Genomic DNA, 17,973 nt, shown 5'->3' with positions numbered 1-17,973 from the left:
TCAGTTTCATTATCTGAAAAATGGAGACAATAATAGAATGTATCTTACAGAATTGATTAGATGATTGGAGATGATAATGTAACCTATCCTCTTCCTTATTATTTCAAAGATAAATAAGATATCGTACCTGCCCTGGAGAAGCTCACTCCAAGGTGTGAGATGGGGCCTTTAACCCACTTCAGCTCTGTTTGAATGATATTTATTGAGAACCTACTATGTGCAGGGAGCTGGACTGAACACTGTAATATAAGAATGAATAAGGCCAGGGCCCCTAGGTGGCTCAATCGGTTAAACATCTGAATCTTGATTTTGGCTCAGATCATGATCTCAGATTCCTAGGATCCAGCCCCATCCCAGAGTGCTGGGATTCACACTCAGCAGGGAGTCTGCTTGGGATCCACCCTCTCCCTCTGCCCCCCCTCTTTCTGTGCACACACACAGGCTCTCTCTCTCTCTCTCTCTACTTCTCAAATGAATACATAAATCTTTAAAGAAAATGAATGAATAAGGCCATGCCCCTACCTTTAAAAGTGAACAGTTTGGTGGGGAACACAGAAACATAAACACATAATTTCAACATTCTTTGAGCGACAAGATGGAGTCTATGGAAATGCAAACGAGAAATACTTAGCTAAATCAAGGTAAACAGGCAGCTTTTTTTAGGAGACTTCTGCTGGTGTGCATTTTAAATGTGCAAAATCAGTGGTGCTTTAATTCAAGGTTAGCAGAGAAAGCTTTCAAGCCCTAGGGCTCCCAGAATGCTTCACTGCGGCTATCGGCATTTGGCAGGTGGAGCTGAAGGCAGGAGCAACTCCCAGCCACCGTGCTCCCATCCAGATGCAGGCTCTCCCAGGTGCTATTCAACAGGACTGCCAATCAAAACCCGAGAGGAGTGTGCAAAGGGCAAACCTCCAATGAAGGCAACCCTCCATGGCCCTGATGAAATACTGGATTCTTCTCAGAGAGTGAACTGTGATAAGTGCAGGAGGCCTCCATGTCGCAGACGGTCCACAAGCAATTCCACACAGATCCATGACACTTTTAGCCATGCCGAGGGAGAGATTTTGCAAAATCCTCTTCTGTGATTCATCTGCTCTCAGGAACACGAAACCTCTGACTGCACTGAAATGAATATTGGCACCTTCTAGTTGCATGCATTTCTTATCTCTTACCCCAGAAAGATGGACTTAAGTCTCCCTAGTGACTATCATCAGACTCGACGAGAATAAGATCAACAGACCAGACACCTCAAAGAGAAATAAGGCATACTTCTCCATATTAAAAAAAAAAAGAATACTCCTATTAATATAAACATGAAGCCAGAGGGCCCTTTTTATATTTACAATTCACTTGAAGGAGATGGTTTCTATGGTAGCAGGAAATGTGAGGTTTTTTGGGTTTTGTTTTTTTTTTTGTTTTTTTTTTTTTTTTCTCAAAGGAGCTACTGGACTTACAAAGATTCACCACCCCATTAAACATCTTTCTTCTTCTTTGATGATAGGCCAGAGCTGATAAATTTGGGGTGATTCATGTAATGCTTGTTCACAATGTTCAAAAAGATATGTGGAAGGGGCTTTCACTTTCTTCTCAACAGCCGGGTTTCTTCCTAGGCCGTCTGCCTGTAGGCTTGCAGACATCCTTAGGGACGGGAAGAACAGTGGTTAATTAACTCCATTAGGTGAAGAAACAGGTAGTGTGGGGGGGTGGGCAGCAAGCTACCATTGATGTTGGGAAAGGATGGAGTTTAAGAATTTTAGTCAGGAGACCTGCTGATACATTGATAAAACAAACAGCTAAATAGTTGCTCATTATTTCTGTCATCACAGAAGGAAACATTTAATCTGTGATTTCATTACATGTGAGTGTAGTTAGTGGACACAGTGTCCATCAGAGGTTAGAAATCCTTGAGTACTTACTTTCAGATGTGCGCACCCAGCTCTGCTTCAGCAAGCAGGTGGCAATGGTCTTCACGGGTCCATGAGCTGAGGAAGAGCATGCTAGGATGCTGTGTTGGACCTTGGGTGGCGTGGTCTCTGCTAGAGGAGGAAGACAGCTTTGAGGGGGTGGGAGAGGATATGAACATGAAGGAAAGAAAAGAACATTCCCAAGAACATTTCCAAGGAAAGAAAAGAACATGCCCAATAAATAATAATGGCACAAGGATGTAGAGGCCTGTCTGTGTCATTGTGTGGCCTGATCTCTCTCACATGGCAACTGCCTGCTGGATGCCTCCATCTATATGTCCCCCGGCCACTTAAGCTTACTGCCAAACAGAACTCTCCAGGCATCCTGCAACACCAGCTTCTTCTGTGCATTCAGCTCAAGAAATGGCACCGCCATCCATGCAGCCAATGGAGCCAGAAACCCAGACGTCACTCTGGACTCTGACCTGGGCCCTCCCCTTACCCATCACTCGGTCCCCCACTGTGCACTCTCTTAATGGGACATAGCCTCCATCCCCATGGCCCCCACCCTGCTTCCTGCCCAGCATCCTCCCTTTCCATCCTTTTCCACATATTGCCTGAGTGCTTTTTCTACATACAAATACGGACACATTGCAAGCTACACTCTTACTGAAAAGATTCAGTGCAACCCATAGCCTTTGGAATTGTTTCAAAGCTTGAGTTTTGTGTGCCTGGGTGGCTCAGTTGGTTAAGCATCTGCCTTCAGCTTAGGTCATGATCTCAGGGTCCTGGGATTGAGCCCCAAGTTGGGGTCCATGGTCAGCAGGGAATCTGCTTATCCCTCTGCCCCTCCACACACTCATGCACTCTCTCTCTGTCAAATAAATAAATAAAATCTTTTTAAAAATAAAATAAAATACAAAAAGAAAGCAATAGTGGTCCCTTTTTCCTAGAGGCAGACTCATTGTGCCCCAAGGAAAGAAATTCAATTCTAGACCAAGCCTTTCCGTTTGCCTTTTTGTCCCTCAAATTTAAAAGTCACAAAGAATTGGCCCCTGACATGGGTCAGTCCTGTCCAAGGGAAAATAACCATAACTTGCTGAACACTTCAGAAAGGGAGAGGTTCCTAAAATCTCCCATTCCAAGCAGGACACTTGTACTAGCAAAGAAAGAAAGAAAAACTCTTCTCCTTTTGACACAGAAATTTCAGTATGCAAACATACGCGTGCACATACAAACAATGCTTCCCTGCAGACTTGTCTGAATAGAAAAATATTGGAAATAATCTAGCTGTATATCAGTAGAGAACTTATTAAACTAGCTATTTTTTTAAGGATGAGCTACATATTGATATAGAAGCATATTCAAGTAGAAGGGGAAAAAGGCAAGTTGCAGAAGAATGGTATATTAGTATAACACATTTGAGTAAAAAGAGGGGAAAGAACGAGAATGTATGTTGTTATTGTTTACACATTAAGAAACCAATTGCAGTTAGATACCTGTAGGAGGTTGGGATGAGAATTGGGAGCTCCAGTTCAGTTCCAGTCCAAGATGGCACCATAGGAAGAATCCCCCCCAACCCATCTCCCCCACAGAACACATGAAATTACACCTATTCATAAAAGAATTCCTCCTGAAGAAGAACACGGTGTTAGAGGAATAGGGGTAAGCAGGAAATTTCTCTTTTCACCTTTTAAAGGACTGTAAGCCATGCAAATGTGTTACATATTCGAAAACTAAGTTAAAAAGAAAAATCTCTCCTGTCTGTATATCCCTCACAGTTTAGAACCCTGTTTCACACGTGTCACCTCACTGAATTCTCATAATCCTACAAATTGTTACTATTCCCGATTTACAGACAAGGAAACTAGGCTTAAAATCTTTAAGTGACCTGGGGTCACTAGCAAAAGCCATAAAGACAAGGCCACAGTGAGTTACTCTGCCAAAAGCATGTGACAAGGACCAAGGACGTGGCAGCCTGGAGCACAGGGGAAGCTCCCTGGGTTTCATTTAACGAGGGAATGGGAGAGTCTCCTCCTCCCACACTCCTACCCTGTGAAGGATGTCAGAAAAATCTAACCTTGAATTTAAAAAGGAATCCTGCCTCGCAATGCAAATGCCTCTGAGAGGTGAGAACACGTATTGTGTACAGAGCTACGGTTTTAAGTGTGGGAAGCTAACTCTGGCAGGACTCTGGGCCACTTAAGTGAAACTAGTAATTGCCAAGATACAATCTGGGGTGGGGGCGTTCCCTCTTTCTCTCTTCTGCTACCTACAAACACCCTCTAACAGGGCAACCTCCTTCCTGGTCCCTGGCAACGACTGAGGCAGATCAGATTCTACAGCTTTTCTTTTTTTCATATTAATGAACAGTGTCATTTTCAGGCATAAACATCCCGGTCGAATTTGCTGGCATCAAGACTGTAATCTCTCGTCCCTACTTGAGTTCCTGGCCTTACCCTCAGCTTGGGGCAGACCCCACAAACCTACAAATAGCAGTGGGAGTGCAAAGGTGGGTGCACTGCTCTTCCACCTTCCTGCCACCTTCTTTTACACTCCTCCTCTCCACTGCTTCTTGGCTTTCTCCAGGCCAACACAGTAAGGAAGGACAAAAGGTAAAGCAGCAAAGGGCTGTGTAGTAGATATCCAAATCTAGATCTTTTTTGTGAGAGACTCTTAAGGGCGACCCCCTCACAGGAACCTCCAAGAAGCACAATCCGGTGACTCAGGTGACCTATCCTAGCCTTATTTGCACCCTCAGCTGCCCCTCCTCAGCTATTCCAGCCAGCCTCCCCACAAGGTATGATTTTGTTGGGTCTCCTGGTCCAAGCAGGCAGCCCTGTGAGGTAGACGAAGTCCGGGATGGCTCTAACCTAGCTACTCACCACAAAGTCCAAATGGTTTCCTGGAACCATGACTCGCTGCCCCATGGAGCTCTTTCTCCTCATCCTGCTGATAGTACATCTCCACCAGCCTCTATCTTTATCAGTTACACTCACATGAATCCTAAGAGATGCCTCAGGTTCTCCTAGGATGCTTCCATGTCCTCACCTTGTCATAGCAAGGGGACAGCTTATGACATCTTATATTCTGGATTATTCTACAGGGGTTTTCTTGAAGCCCTCCTCCTATGACTTGGCAGTCAGGGGGCATAGTGGTTGGGAAGCTCCACATCCACAAATGCCCATGACCCACAAATCCTTCTCTCCCCACAACTATATATATATTTTTTAAATGATGTCATTAAGACATCCTGCAGCCAGCCTTCAATGAATGAATGAGCCTGGGCATGGAGCAATAACAGCACTGACATCAGAAAAAGAGCAAAAAGCAGATATCGTGAGGCTCTTGGTAAAAGAATACACCATCACCTACAGTCTTTCCAAAGGGATCAAAGCTAAATCTGATCAAGCCTCTGGATCTAGCCACATACTGTAGGAGATACAGAGGACAAAGGAGCATGTTGAACTGTGCCTTTAAGGTGCAATCAACAAAATCCAGGCTATGATAAGCTCCTACTGGTCAAATAGCTCAACAGATAAATTGTAAGAAAAAGAAAGGAATGGAGAGGAAAACTGTAAGAGATTTAAAAGACATATTAAATTTTAATGTGCAAGGCTAAACCACAGGGTCTGGAGATATATACTTAGCGATAAAATCATATAAAGTGCAAAGCCCTGATTACTATGAAGTTAGACTCTGCAGAAGCAGGGGACAGCGTTTGAGGTGGGACATATGGAGGACTTCTGGGGCAGCTGGTAAACTCCCATTTCTTAATCTAGATGGTGGTTAAACGAGTATGTCCCTTATAATAATTTACTAAGCTTAAAGTTTGGGGTTTCTGGATCTGTGTTTTTTTGTTTTTGTTTTTACATTACAGTGTTCATCACGTAAGTATACTCTTAATCCCTTTCATCTAAAATAAAACACCTTGGGACGCTTGGGTGGCTCAGCAGTTGGGCATCTGCCTTCAGCTCAGGGAGTGATCCTGGAGTCCTGGGATCGAGTCCCAATCGGGGTCCTTGCATGAAGCCTGCTTCTCCATCTGCCTGTGTCTCTGCCTCTCTCTCTCTCTCTCTCTCTCTCTCTCTCTCTCATGAATAAATAAATAAAATCTTAAAAAAAATAAAATAAAACTCCTATGTGCTTTATTTTATAATGAAAAGTATGCCCAAAAAAGGAAAAAAGAAATATTGTATAGGAAACAAATCTGGAAGAAAAATATATTCCTCTCCCTTTGTGGTAGACAGAATAATGGCCCCAAAGATGTTCACATCATAACAGCTAGAACCTATGAATAGGGTACGTTACATAGCAAAAGAAATGAGTTATAGATCTTGTCAGAGGGAGACTTTCCTTGATTATTCAGGTGGATCTAATGCAATCACAGGTCCTTATAAGTGAAAGGGGAAAGCCAGAGTCACATGTGACGTGATGACAAAAGCAGAGGTTGTAGTAATGTGGTTGCTGGAAAGGGGTGCAACCCAAGGATGCTGGGCAGAATGCAGAAGCGGAAACAGATTCTCTTTTAGAACCTTAGGAAAGAACACTGCTGGCCTGACACCTTGACTTTGGCCCAAAAAGACTTATTTTGGACTTTTGACTTAAAATAACACATTTGTATTGTCTTAAGCTACCAGATTTGTGCTAACGTGGTACAACAGTAACAGGAAGCCAATACAGCCATTCTTATCAAGGCAAGAAGTTGTGCAAGGGCTCAAGTTCAAAAAACTAGTGTGGCTTTGTGGAGTGTTTGTCAGGTATCGATTCTCAGTGCTGGCTTTCAGACAAAACTCTCATATAATGGGTAAAGTCTCACCAAAGTTCTTTTTCATTGTGCAAAAGGAAGTTCTTGGGAGGACAGCATCAGGAAGCTCAAGGTCCAGGGAGCCTGGGCTGGTCACAGAGAGGACCAAGAAAACTCCAAAAAGCAGAGCTCCAAAAAGCAGGAACATTTTACTCCATGTGAGGCCACTGAGGACAATTTATCATACCTACTAAATCTCCTCAAATGGAGAGGAACAAATTCAGGTTCCTGTTCCCCATGGTGGGACCCAGGCACCTGGATTTATTGTCAAGCCAACATCAGATAGAAGGAGGGGCTGCCAGGTGGATGCTGAGTGGCCCAGAACTGGCAGATGTTTACCACTACTTCTCAATGAACATTGAAAATTTGTTAATGAGCAACTTCCCAAAGTAGCAATGGTGGAGACTAGCTCCCTCTGCTGAGAATGAGTGCACAGCAGGCAGATATGGGTGGAGAGATCCCACCAAGGCATTTCCAGGAGAGGAGACCTGATAGACCATTGAGATGAGGGAAATGGAAGCCTCAGAAGAGAGACAGCAAAGGGAAGGCAAGTCCCCCGGTCTCTCCTGTTCACTCAGGGTTAGTCTAGGTAGAACCCACACCCTTTAGTTGGGCTTTGTAACAATTCAACCCAACAATGTAAATTTCTGGTCCAGATTTTGTTTTTGAAAAAGCAGCCTCCTTAATTTATTAATTATATTAATATAATGAAAATATATGTGGCTGATTCTGCCTCCTAGGTAGTAGGGCTATTACCTTTTCACTGCCTCCTGCAAGCTTTTGCTCCTAGTCCTTTGCATTACCATCTAGAAAAACTAAATGATGTATTTTAATATTGCCGCAGGCACAGCTTGACCTTTAAATCGTATTATTTAAATATTAATGACATAGCAGGAAAGCAGCCTACTGACAGGTGTTATACAAGTCAGACCAAACAGGACACTAAATCTGAGAGCTCCTTTGAAACTCCCATCAGAGATAATGAGGTATAGGCATGTATTTCCACACACTGTCCAGCACTGGCTCGCTCCACATCCGGTCGGAATAAATTAACTGAGTGTTGTGTTTGAAGGGAAAGAAATCATCATTCTCCCTTCAAAATGCATCTAATGACTTCCACAGCCCCACATGAGGATAACAGGAATGGGCCTATTTGTTTCTCAGACTTGGAGTGAATGCCATGTTCTCACAGGCACTGGATTTCACGCTGATGGATGTGACCTGTATAGCTTTGCTTCCCAAGAGGCTTCAAGCGGATGCTCCTATCTGTCCATGCCCTCATCCTGGCTGGCCTGACAGTCCCAGCTACTCCTGAGTCACTGTATGGCCCTCTCAGATCCTTTGGCTGGTACCTGAGATATCACAGGTTAGAACCACTTACCCTCTTCAAGGGATCACATGAACTGAGGATGTCTCAGCTCTCTCCTCACCCACCCCCCTAGGCCAGGATTTCCTCAACCTTGGCCCAATGGCCATTTGGAGCTGGATAATTCATTGTGAGGGGCTGCCCTGGGCATTGTGGGATATTTCACAGCCTCTCTGGCCTCTATCTGGTATACCAGATACCAGTAGCAATTCCCCAGTTGTAATAACCAAAAATATCTCCAGACCCTGCCAAATGTCCCTGGTGGATAACATCTGACCTGGACAGATTTATTAATTATCTACCTCAGTGTCCTCATGTTGTCCCATGGCTGTTCAAAATCCTCACTTCAGAATCCAACACCCTGGACAAGTCATCTGCTGATTAAAGTTAACATATTCTTTATGGTAACGAGAAAATGTGTATCAAGGTCATGACAGAATGCAAGAACCCAAGAGAATGGCTGAATCACTCATCTGATATTGAAATAAGAGGAGTCCCTGAGTTCTAGGGGGTTCTTTTTCTGACTGTGCTGGATCTGACATGCTCTACTTCTAACACCCATTTAAACTTGGGGTCTGAGTCTTCCTAGTCTACAGATAATATTTGTTTATCAGGGGACACCATGCAATAGCCATGATATAGACAATCTGGTTGCCAGAGTTTCATATTTGTTTTGGTTTCAGTTAGATATCATCCAATATTTGTAACTGCGTTGGGATATTAATAGCACTCAAAGTAACCCAAAATATCATACAAAGTTCCCATCCTTCTGAAGTGCATGTCCTAGGAACTTAAGCCTACCAGGAAGGGAGAAAGTGCTGAGAAAAACAGTGCACCAACCAGTGGACCAACCAGAGACTGAGGGCTTGAGTGCCCATTGAGCACAGTGATGCCTGCAGATGGGCACTTTGCCATTTATACTGTTTTCTTGTAATTGCATTTCTAAAGATCTGCTGACAGATAGCAAGAAAAACAACTTAGAAGTTTAGGATTAGATGGACACCAAGACTCCTTCCACAGTTTGGCTATTGTGGACATTGCTGCTATGAACATTTGGGTGCAGGTGTCCTGGTGTTTCACTGCATCTGTATCTTTGGGGTAAATCCCCAGCAGTGCAATTGCAGGGGCATAGGGTAGCTCTATGTTTAACTCTTTTAGGAACCTCCACACAGTTTTCCAGAGTGGCTGTTCACATTCCCACCAACAGTGCAAGAAAGTTCACATTCCCACCAACAGTGCAAGAGGGTTCCCCTTTCTCCACATCCTCTCCAACATTTGTTGTTTCCTGTCTTGTTAATTTTCCCCATTCTCACTGGTGTGAGGTGGTATCTCATTGTGGTTTTGATTTGAATTTCCCTGATGGCAAGTGCTGTAGAGCATTTTCTCATGTGCTTGTTGGCCATGTGTATGTCTACTTTGGTGAAATTTCTGTTCAATGGAATATTACTCAGCCACTAGAAACGACAAATACCCACCATTTGCTTCAACGTGGATGGAACTGGAGGGTATTATGCTGAGTGAAATAAGTCAATCGGAGAAGGACAGTGTATGTTCTCATTCATTTGGGGAATATGAATAATAGTGAAAGGGAATATAAAGGAAGGGAAAAGAAATGTTGGGAAATATCAGGAAGGGAGACAGAACATAAAGACTCCTAACTCGGGGAAACAAACTAGGGGTGGTGGAAGGGGATGAGGGCGGGTGTTGGAGGGGAATGGGTGACGGGCACTGAGGTGGACACTTGACGGGATGAGCACTGGGTGTTTTTCTGTATGTTGGTAAATTGAACACCAATAAAAATTAATTTTAAAAAAATTTTAAAAAAAAAGAAATTTCTGTTCAAATCTTTTGCTCATTTCATGATTGGATTGTTTGTTTCTTTGCTATTGAGTTTAATAAGTTCTTTATAGATCTTGGCTACTAGCCTTCTTTCTGATATGTCATTTGCAAAAATATCTTCTCCCATTCTGTAGGTTGTCTTTAGTTTTGTTGACTGTTTCTTTTGCTGTGCAGAAGATTTTTAAGAAGATGTGGTCTGTATATACAATGCAATATTACCCAGCCATTAGAAATGACAGATACCCACCTTTTGCTTCAACATGGATGGAACTGGAGAGTAATATGAAGTAAGTCAAACATTATATGATTTCATTCATATGGGGAATATAAAAAATAGTGAAAGGGATTATAGGGGAAAGGACAGAAAATGAGTGGGAAATATCAGAGGGAGACAGAACATGAGAGACTCCTAACTCTGGGAAACGAACAAGGGGTAGAAGAAGGGAAGGTGGGCAGGGGGATGGGGTGACTGGGTGACGGGTACTGAGAGGGGCATTTGACGCCATGAGCACTGGGTGTTATACCATATGTTAGCAAATCGAACTTCAATAAAAAAAATATACAAAAAGAAGTTCATAATTAGAGTCTAGTTTACAATTTGGGCTAGCCACAATTTGATTTTATGCCAGGTACCATTTCACCAAACCCCTGGTACCTCAGTAAATGGAAATGTGTGTGACTTGAATCTCACAGAGCATGTTAGAATAAATGCACCTTGAATATCACAGTGGGACCTCTTGTCAATCAGCATGCTCCATATAATCTGAAACTCAACCTTGGTCAGTGGTTCTCAAAGTGTGATCCCCAGACCAGTAGCACCAGCAACAACTGGGAGCTTGCTAGAAATGAAGATCCTCAGTCCCTACCCAAGGCCTACTGAAGCAGAGACTCTGCTGGAGCCCAGAAATCTATTTTAAGACCACCTGGTAATGCTGATGCAGCTAAAGTTTGAGACCCACTGACCTAGAAAATGAGTTTCAGTGAGAAATTAAACTGAAGCCTAATTCATGAAATAGCTCATTTTCTTTCCCTCTACCAGACTTAATCCAGTGCCCTTTGCATGTAGTATTACTCACATTATCACACTGACAATATTGTTTGTAGGTGGATGAGAAAAAGAACAATATGTAATCAACAGAACCATAGTCTCCCTTTCTCCCTGGAAAGTCCTGAACTGTGTACAAATCTGGCTGACATCCATCAAATCTAAGAAATCCAGAATTCCAAGCATCTTGGCACCTTTCTCTTTATCCTTCATACATATGCATTATTAGGGAACATATGTTGTTTAATCAAAAGATAACATTACACTGGGTAATGTTCATGAGCACTGGCAAATATTTCACTTACAAGCTGCCATAGTTAATTATCTGGAAAAATATAAATATTCACATTTGGCCAAATTCCTCCTCCCTCCTCCCTCTGTATCTCTTCTGCAAACAGCAGCCTCAGCTGGTGTCTCACAGCTTATCTGCACAAAGCTCTTAAATATAGACCCCACTGGTTTTAAAAAAAAAAGAAAAGGTCTATTTCTAGTTAGCAATACATCACTGTGAACTCATGTGGGAAATAAAGCTATGGCACACAGGGGAGGCTGAGGGATTCTAACAGAGAGACGTGAGAGACCACATCAAACTAAGATCAAGGTAAGCATCCCAGTAAGGAGTGGACATTCACAACAGGCGGATTCTGCAGTCAGACTGGTTAGTGGGGTCAGATCCCAGCTCTGCCCCTCAGACGTTCTCCTCATAAAACGGAGATCATGGCTCCTCATGGAGCTGTTGCAGATTATTTGAGATGATCCGAGTAAAGCCCTGAGCTTAGAGTCTGGCATATAATAAATGTTCAGTCCACTTCAGCTATTTCATTACAGTTCTGTTATTACCCAAAAATTCATTTCTGAAATAGCCTAAGTAATATTGTTAGACAGCTGAGTTGAGCCCATGTGACGCTGGGGATCCTCTATGCCTGGCACAGAGTATGTGCCTGCTGGGCCACTCCCTGTTTCTTAAGAATATTTTGAGTGGGGCGCCCGGGTGGTTCAGTCAGTTAAGCTTCCAACTCTTGATTTTGGCTTAGGTCGTCACCTCAGGGTCCTGGGGTGAGCCCCACCTTGGGCTTCCCACTCAGTGGGGAGTCTGCTTGAAGACTCTTTCTCTACCCCCACCCCCTCTTAGAATAAATAAATAAACCTTTTTTAAAAAGAAGAATTTGAGCACTTACTATGTGCCAGGCACTCCTCTAAGATCTTGATATAAATTTAATTGTTTAATTCTCACAATCATCATATTGTTAAAATGAAACATAGGGTTTAAGCAACTTGGCCAAGTTACACAACTAGTGAGGACTTAAATCCAGTTTGGCACCACAGAGCCCACACCTAATAACTACATTACATGGCCTCTCTTTATGAATATTTAAACATTAAGTATTAGCAAATATTTTTTGCTTGGGTGAACTCTTAAAAAGCAAATATGCCTGAGAAAGATAAAGTCAGGTGTCAACATCTTAGCAAAAACCTTAGCACTAACACCCAGCACTAGGGTCTTGGAGGATGGAACATAACTGGTCAGAGCTTGGGGCAAATTTTACCATGTATAAAGGGAACAGTGTAAAGTAGAGAGCTCCTAGGTATACCAGAAGAAATAAAGACTTGGGAATCAGACTGAGTTGAACTAGTTATTCAAAATTTCTGAACCTCAGTTTCCTTTTTCTAAAAAATTAGATTCAATGATGCCTACCTCATGGGCTTGCTTGAATACCAAATGCAGAGACTCTACAGTGTACGGCACATCATAGCCACTCAGTTAATGTTGGTCCTTCAAAAGGTGTCCTTTCCAAAGAAGGTGACCTTGGAGGTGGTGCCACAATGGTGGTTGGCGGCATCTGGAAGACTTGGAGTGTCTACCTCCACCGTGAGGATCCTAACAGCTTGGAAAGGAGTGAAGGATATAAAGACTATGCTTTATTCAGGCTCAGCCTACTGGGGAAATTCATAATCTGGATTAATGCACAGCAAGAACTAAATTCATAGCAGAAGCGGATCTCACTTTCTCAAAACCAGCTGGAAAAAAAGGAAGCTTTTTTTGAAAAGTAAAGAACTGGATGGTGTTATTTAGGGAATGATGGGGCCAGAAGAATTGTCCTCAAGCCTTCCATAGACATAGGATACAACTCTTTAGCAGTAAAGATTGTCAACAGGAATTTCTCCATAGAAAGTCATGAAAATATTTGTCAAGATAGTGGTTTGTTGGGGATCCCTGGGTGGCGCAGCGGTTTGGCGCCTGCCTTTGGCCCAGGGCGCGATCCTGGAGACCCGGGATCGAATCCCACGTCGGGCTCCCGGTGCATGGAGCTTGCTTCTCCTTCTGCCTGTTTCTCTGCCTCTCTTTCTCTCTCTGTGTGTGTGACTATCATAAATAAAAAAATTAAAAAATAAAAAAAAGATAGTGGTTTGTTCATGTGCTAGTATAATGTGCACCAAGCCTAGGCAGGAATAAGCCTTGTTAAGACAGATTCCTGTAGGAAGCTTGCTTATCTGCAGACTGGACACCAAAATCATGAGTATAAAAAATCAGGTACAGGCCACCTAATCAAGGCACCTCGATATAGCTACATATATAATGCCTAGAGCTCTCATTGATAAATAATATTACAAAGACTATAAAAGAATTTGTTGAGTAACTGACCCAACACTCTATGGTGAAAACAAATACAATTTACTATACACTCAAATATCTAATAGATCACAAAGAAGAATGGGTTCTGATACTCATCTCCATTTCATTCTTCCCAAGAAACTCGTAATGAGTTAGGGACAGAGTACTCAATCAATAATAATTATTTGCCAAATATTTAAAAAGCACCAATGTGGCTAAAGGGATAATTCTGATCTGGATTATATTCTTTCAGGTCCTACGGATCCTTTTGTGAATCCCACCCACATCGACCCACCTATACCCTCCGTATAAGGATTGACTTCTTGCTCTAGTTCCTTTTGAGGAATCATGAAGCACTCTGAGCATTTGCTCAGTAATGTTCAAAATTACTTTCATCTTATACATCTGCAAACATTTGGCAGCCTCCCTTGCTTGTTTGCTCATCACAGAAATAGATGTACAATATTGCAGTTCTCTGGCTTTCTAAACTATATGATCTTTACTTTTCTTAGAAGCTGCATTTTGTCTGAATTGTGAGCTTCTCCACAGGCTGTGGTGATGAGACAGGTACTTTCTATTTGGAATCCATCATAAAGCTGATGTTCTGATGCTGAAGACCACAGTAATTCCAGTGTGGCACCATCTGATATCCTCCCACTCCTACCGGACATAGTACAGTGGCAGGTTCCCCAGTCATCACTTCACATTCAGTATTGTGTCACTTTCATATGCACACCAAGAACCCATGGGTTATCATACACACTTTACAGACCCACTAACCATAACTAGAACCTGGAGCTAGGGGAGAAATAGAAGCCAACATGATTTTGGTTTGGGATAGAGAGATCCTTCCCGCAAGTAAGCACTTACCCACCCATGAAGGAAATAATACAAAAGAACATGTCAATAGGTGCAAATTCTTATGTTAACCCCAGGCTGACACCTAATCAGAGACAATTGACCAAAAAATCAACTAGATCACCAATGAAAGATTTCATGGAAAATGTGAACTCTGAGTCCAAAATCAAAGAGAACAAAAAATAGGAATTAGAAGAGAAGATTTGGGAGAAAAATAGACATTAAAACGTGTAAATGCATGGAAACAATGAGCTAGATGGTGGCCCTCTATCATTCAGCAATACAAAGTTGACATAGAGATTCAAATTACTCTAACCATATGGAAATAACTTTACCTCAGAAAATGCTTGAAGTCTAATGTGACCTTTAAAAAACTCTACCTTTTCCTATAAACTTCTCCGGGAACCCTAAGCCATGATGGTGACCGCAGAAGCTCTTGAATTTCCTTCTTCTTACAGATGCACCAAATGTGCAGCTACACAGCAGTTCCCTCTCAGAGAATTCCAGAAACTAGCTGAGTTGCTCCTACACATTGAACAAATGAGAAAATACCCACCTAAAACCAAGTGGGAAAGGCTGAGACACACCCCCTCCATAAGCCACACCCTCAGCACAGCACTACACAGTAGGAAGGAAACACCCACTGTCCAACTAGCTTCTTCCTGATAACTAAAGTGTTTGAGCTCATATCTAGTGTCCCAGCTTTTGCATCTGCCACACAAGGGACAGAACCCCAGATCTACTGGATTCTACTCAGAGAGCCAACAGAGCTTACATACATAAGTCCCCCAAGAATGTAATAGAGGAGAAGTGGTTGTTAACAGGCAAACACATGAGCACTCACTGTAGCTATCCCCAGAGCCTAGTGCAGAGGAAAAAGGCAAAAACACCCATCTAGCAGTCTTTCCTAGAAGAGGTTTGAATGCATACTCTATAAACTGCTGCTTGAGGGCTCAGCTTTTAATTAGCATGTGGCTAGGTGCTATCTTCAATCCTCTGGAGCTGATGGACATTTCTCCTAGTTCTGCCTCTAGTTCATTCCAATAATAAAATCAAGTCACCAGTATCTCCTAGTTCACTCCAACAATAAAATCAAGTCACCAGTATCACCCTGGAAGGAGACTGCTCATGCATCTAGTGACCCAACTTGTATGGCTGCTATTCAAGGGATAGGTCCCCCGAATCACCTAACCTAATAGCCAGTGGGATTTGCATTCATGAGTTCCAAAGGACTGTAGCAAACAAAGAAGCAGTTTTTAAACATGTGCAAGTGTTCAATAAATAGTGTTGGGAAAATCAGATATCCACATGCAAATGGATGAAACTGTACCTCTATCTTTTACTGTACACAAAAATCAATTCAAAATGGATTAAACACTTGAACATTGGACCTGAAACCATAAAACTCCTAGAAGAAAACATGAGGGGTAAACTCCTTAACATAGGTCTTGGCAATTGTTTTTTGGATTTGATACCAAAAGCAAAGGCAACAAAAGTATAAATAAACAAGTGGGACTACATCACACTAAAAAGCTTCTGCTCAGCAAAGGAAACCATTCACAAAATGAAAAAGCAACCTATTGAACAGAAGATATTTGCAAGACACCTAACCAATCAGGGTTTAGTATCTGAAATATACAAGAAGCTCACATAACTCAATAGCAAAAATCCAAATAACCCAATTTAAAAATGGGCAAAGGAACTGAATAGACATTTTTCCAAAGAAGATACATGAATTTCCAACAAGCACATGGAAGCTCACCATCATTAATCATCAGGGAAAGACAAATCAAAGCCACAATGAAATATCACTTAACATCTGTTAGGATGTCTATTGTCAAAAAGACAACAGATAACAAAGCTGGCAAGGATGTGAAGAAAAGAGACCTTTTGAGCACTGTTGGTGAGAATGTAAACTGGTACAGCTTCTACGGAAAACAATATGGATGTTCCTCAGGAAATTAAAAGTGGAAGTACCATATGATCCAGTGATCCTACTTCTGGGTTCTTTAAAAGAAAATGAAATCACTATCCTTTTTTTTTTTTTTTTTTAATGAGAGAGAGAGAAAGAGGGAGTGCACACATATGAGGAAGGTCAGAGGGGGAGGGAGAGAGAATCTTAAGCAGGCTCCACGCCTAGCATAGAGCCCAGCCCAATGCAGGGATTGATCTCACAACACTGAGATCATGACCTGAGCTAAAGAAAGAGTCAGATGCTTAACCTACTGAACCACCCAGCTGCCCCTGAAATCAGTGTCTAGAAGAAACATCTGTACTCCCATGTTTATTGCAGTATTATTCACAATAGCCAAAGTATAGAAACAACCTAAATGTCCATCAGTAGATGAATGGATAAAGAAAATGTGAAAAAAAGAAAGTGTGTGTGTGTGTGTGTGTGTGTGTGTGTGTATAATACATATGTATATGTGCGTGTATATATACTGAATACTAATTCATTTTTAAAAAGAAGAAAATCCTGCTATTTGCAACAACATGCATGAACCTGGAGAGCATTATGGTATGTAAAATATGACAGAGATATACAGAGAAAGAGATTTCTGCATGGTATCACTTAAACATGAAGACAAATTAACAAAGTTGAATGCATAGAAACAGAATAGAATGGTAGTTGCCAGGGGCTGGAGAGTGGGGGAAGTAGAGAGAGGCTGGCTATAGGGTACAAATATTCAGTTATAAAATGAATAAGTTCTAAAGATCTAATGTATAACATGATGACTACAGTTGGTAATACTGTATTGTACACTGAAATTTACTGAGAGTAGAGCTTAAATGTTCATACACATACACACACACACACACACACACGCACGCACACATAGCGAGTACCAGAGGTGTGAATTAACAGAGGCATGAATTAACTTGATGGTGGGAATCTTTTTACAATGTACATGTATACCAAGCCATCACATTGTATATTTCAAATATATGACAACTTCATTTGTCAATTATACCTCAGAAAACTGAAAAAAAACAATAAAATTTTCAAAAACAAACTGTAAAGAACAAGAATAAAAACCTCTCTGGTGAGCAGAGATGATCCAGCAATATCTAAAAGTCTGGTCTGACTGTTTCACACTAACTAAACATAGTTCAGGTTTTATCTCATCCAGTCTCATGGGCAGACATTTCAAGAATTCAAGTCAGGCTGTTGCATTATTCTGAAGCTCATTTAACCTCAAACTTATGTCAAGCCAAATTCTATTAAGGGCTAACAACATGGTATACTAAGAAAGTCAGAAGGTAAGTGTCTTTTCTCAGTTTGACGGGGAACTGAATGGTCCACTGTTGGCAGGCCACTTGACTTCTATAGAAGGCCTTGGTTCCTCATTGGTTGGATGAGAAGGATTCAATTAGATCAGTGGTTGATAAACTACAGCCTGTGTGCCAACCACACATTTGTGTGTAAGTAAATTTTTACTGGAACAAGCCATGCCCATTCATTTACATGTTGTATATGGCTGCTTTCTAATGTTAATAAATAATAGTGTAAGTCGGTACTATGAGCAGCTGCAAATTGTA

The sequence above is a fragment of the Vulpes vulpes genome, chromosome 5, assembly GCF_048418805.1.
Source record: "Vulpes vulpes isolate BD-2025 chromosome 5, VulVul3, whole genome shotgun sequence".
Classification (NCBI taxonomy): Eukaryota; Metazoa; Chordata; class Mammalia; order Carnivora; family Canidae; genus Vulpes; species Vulpes vulpes.
This window is presented reverse-complemented; position numbering follows the sequence as displayed.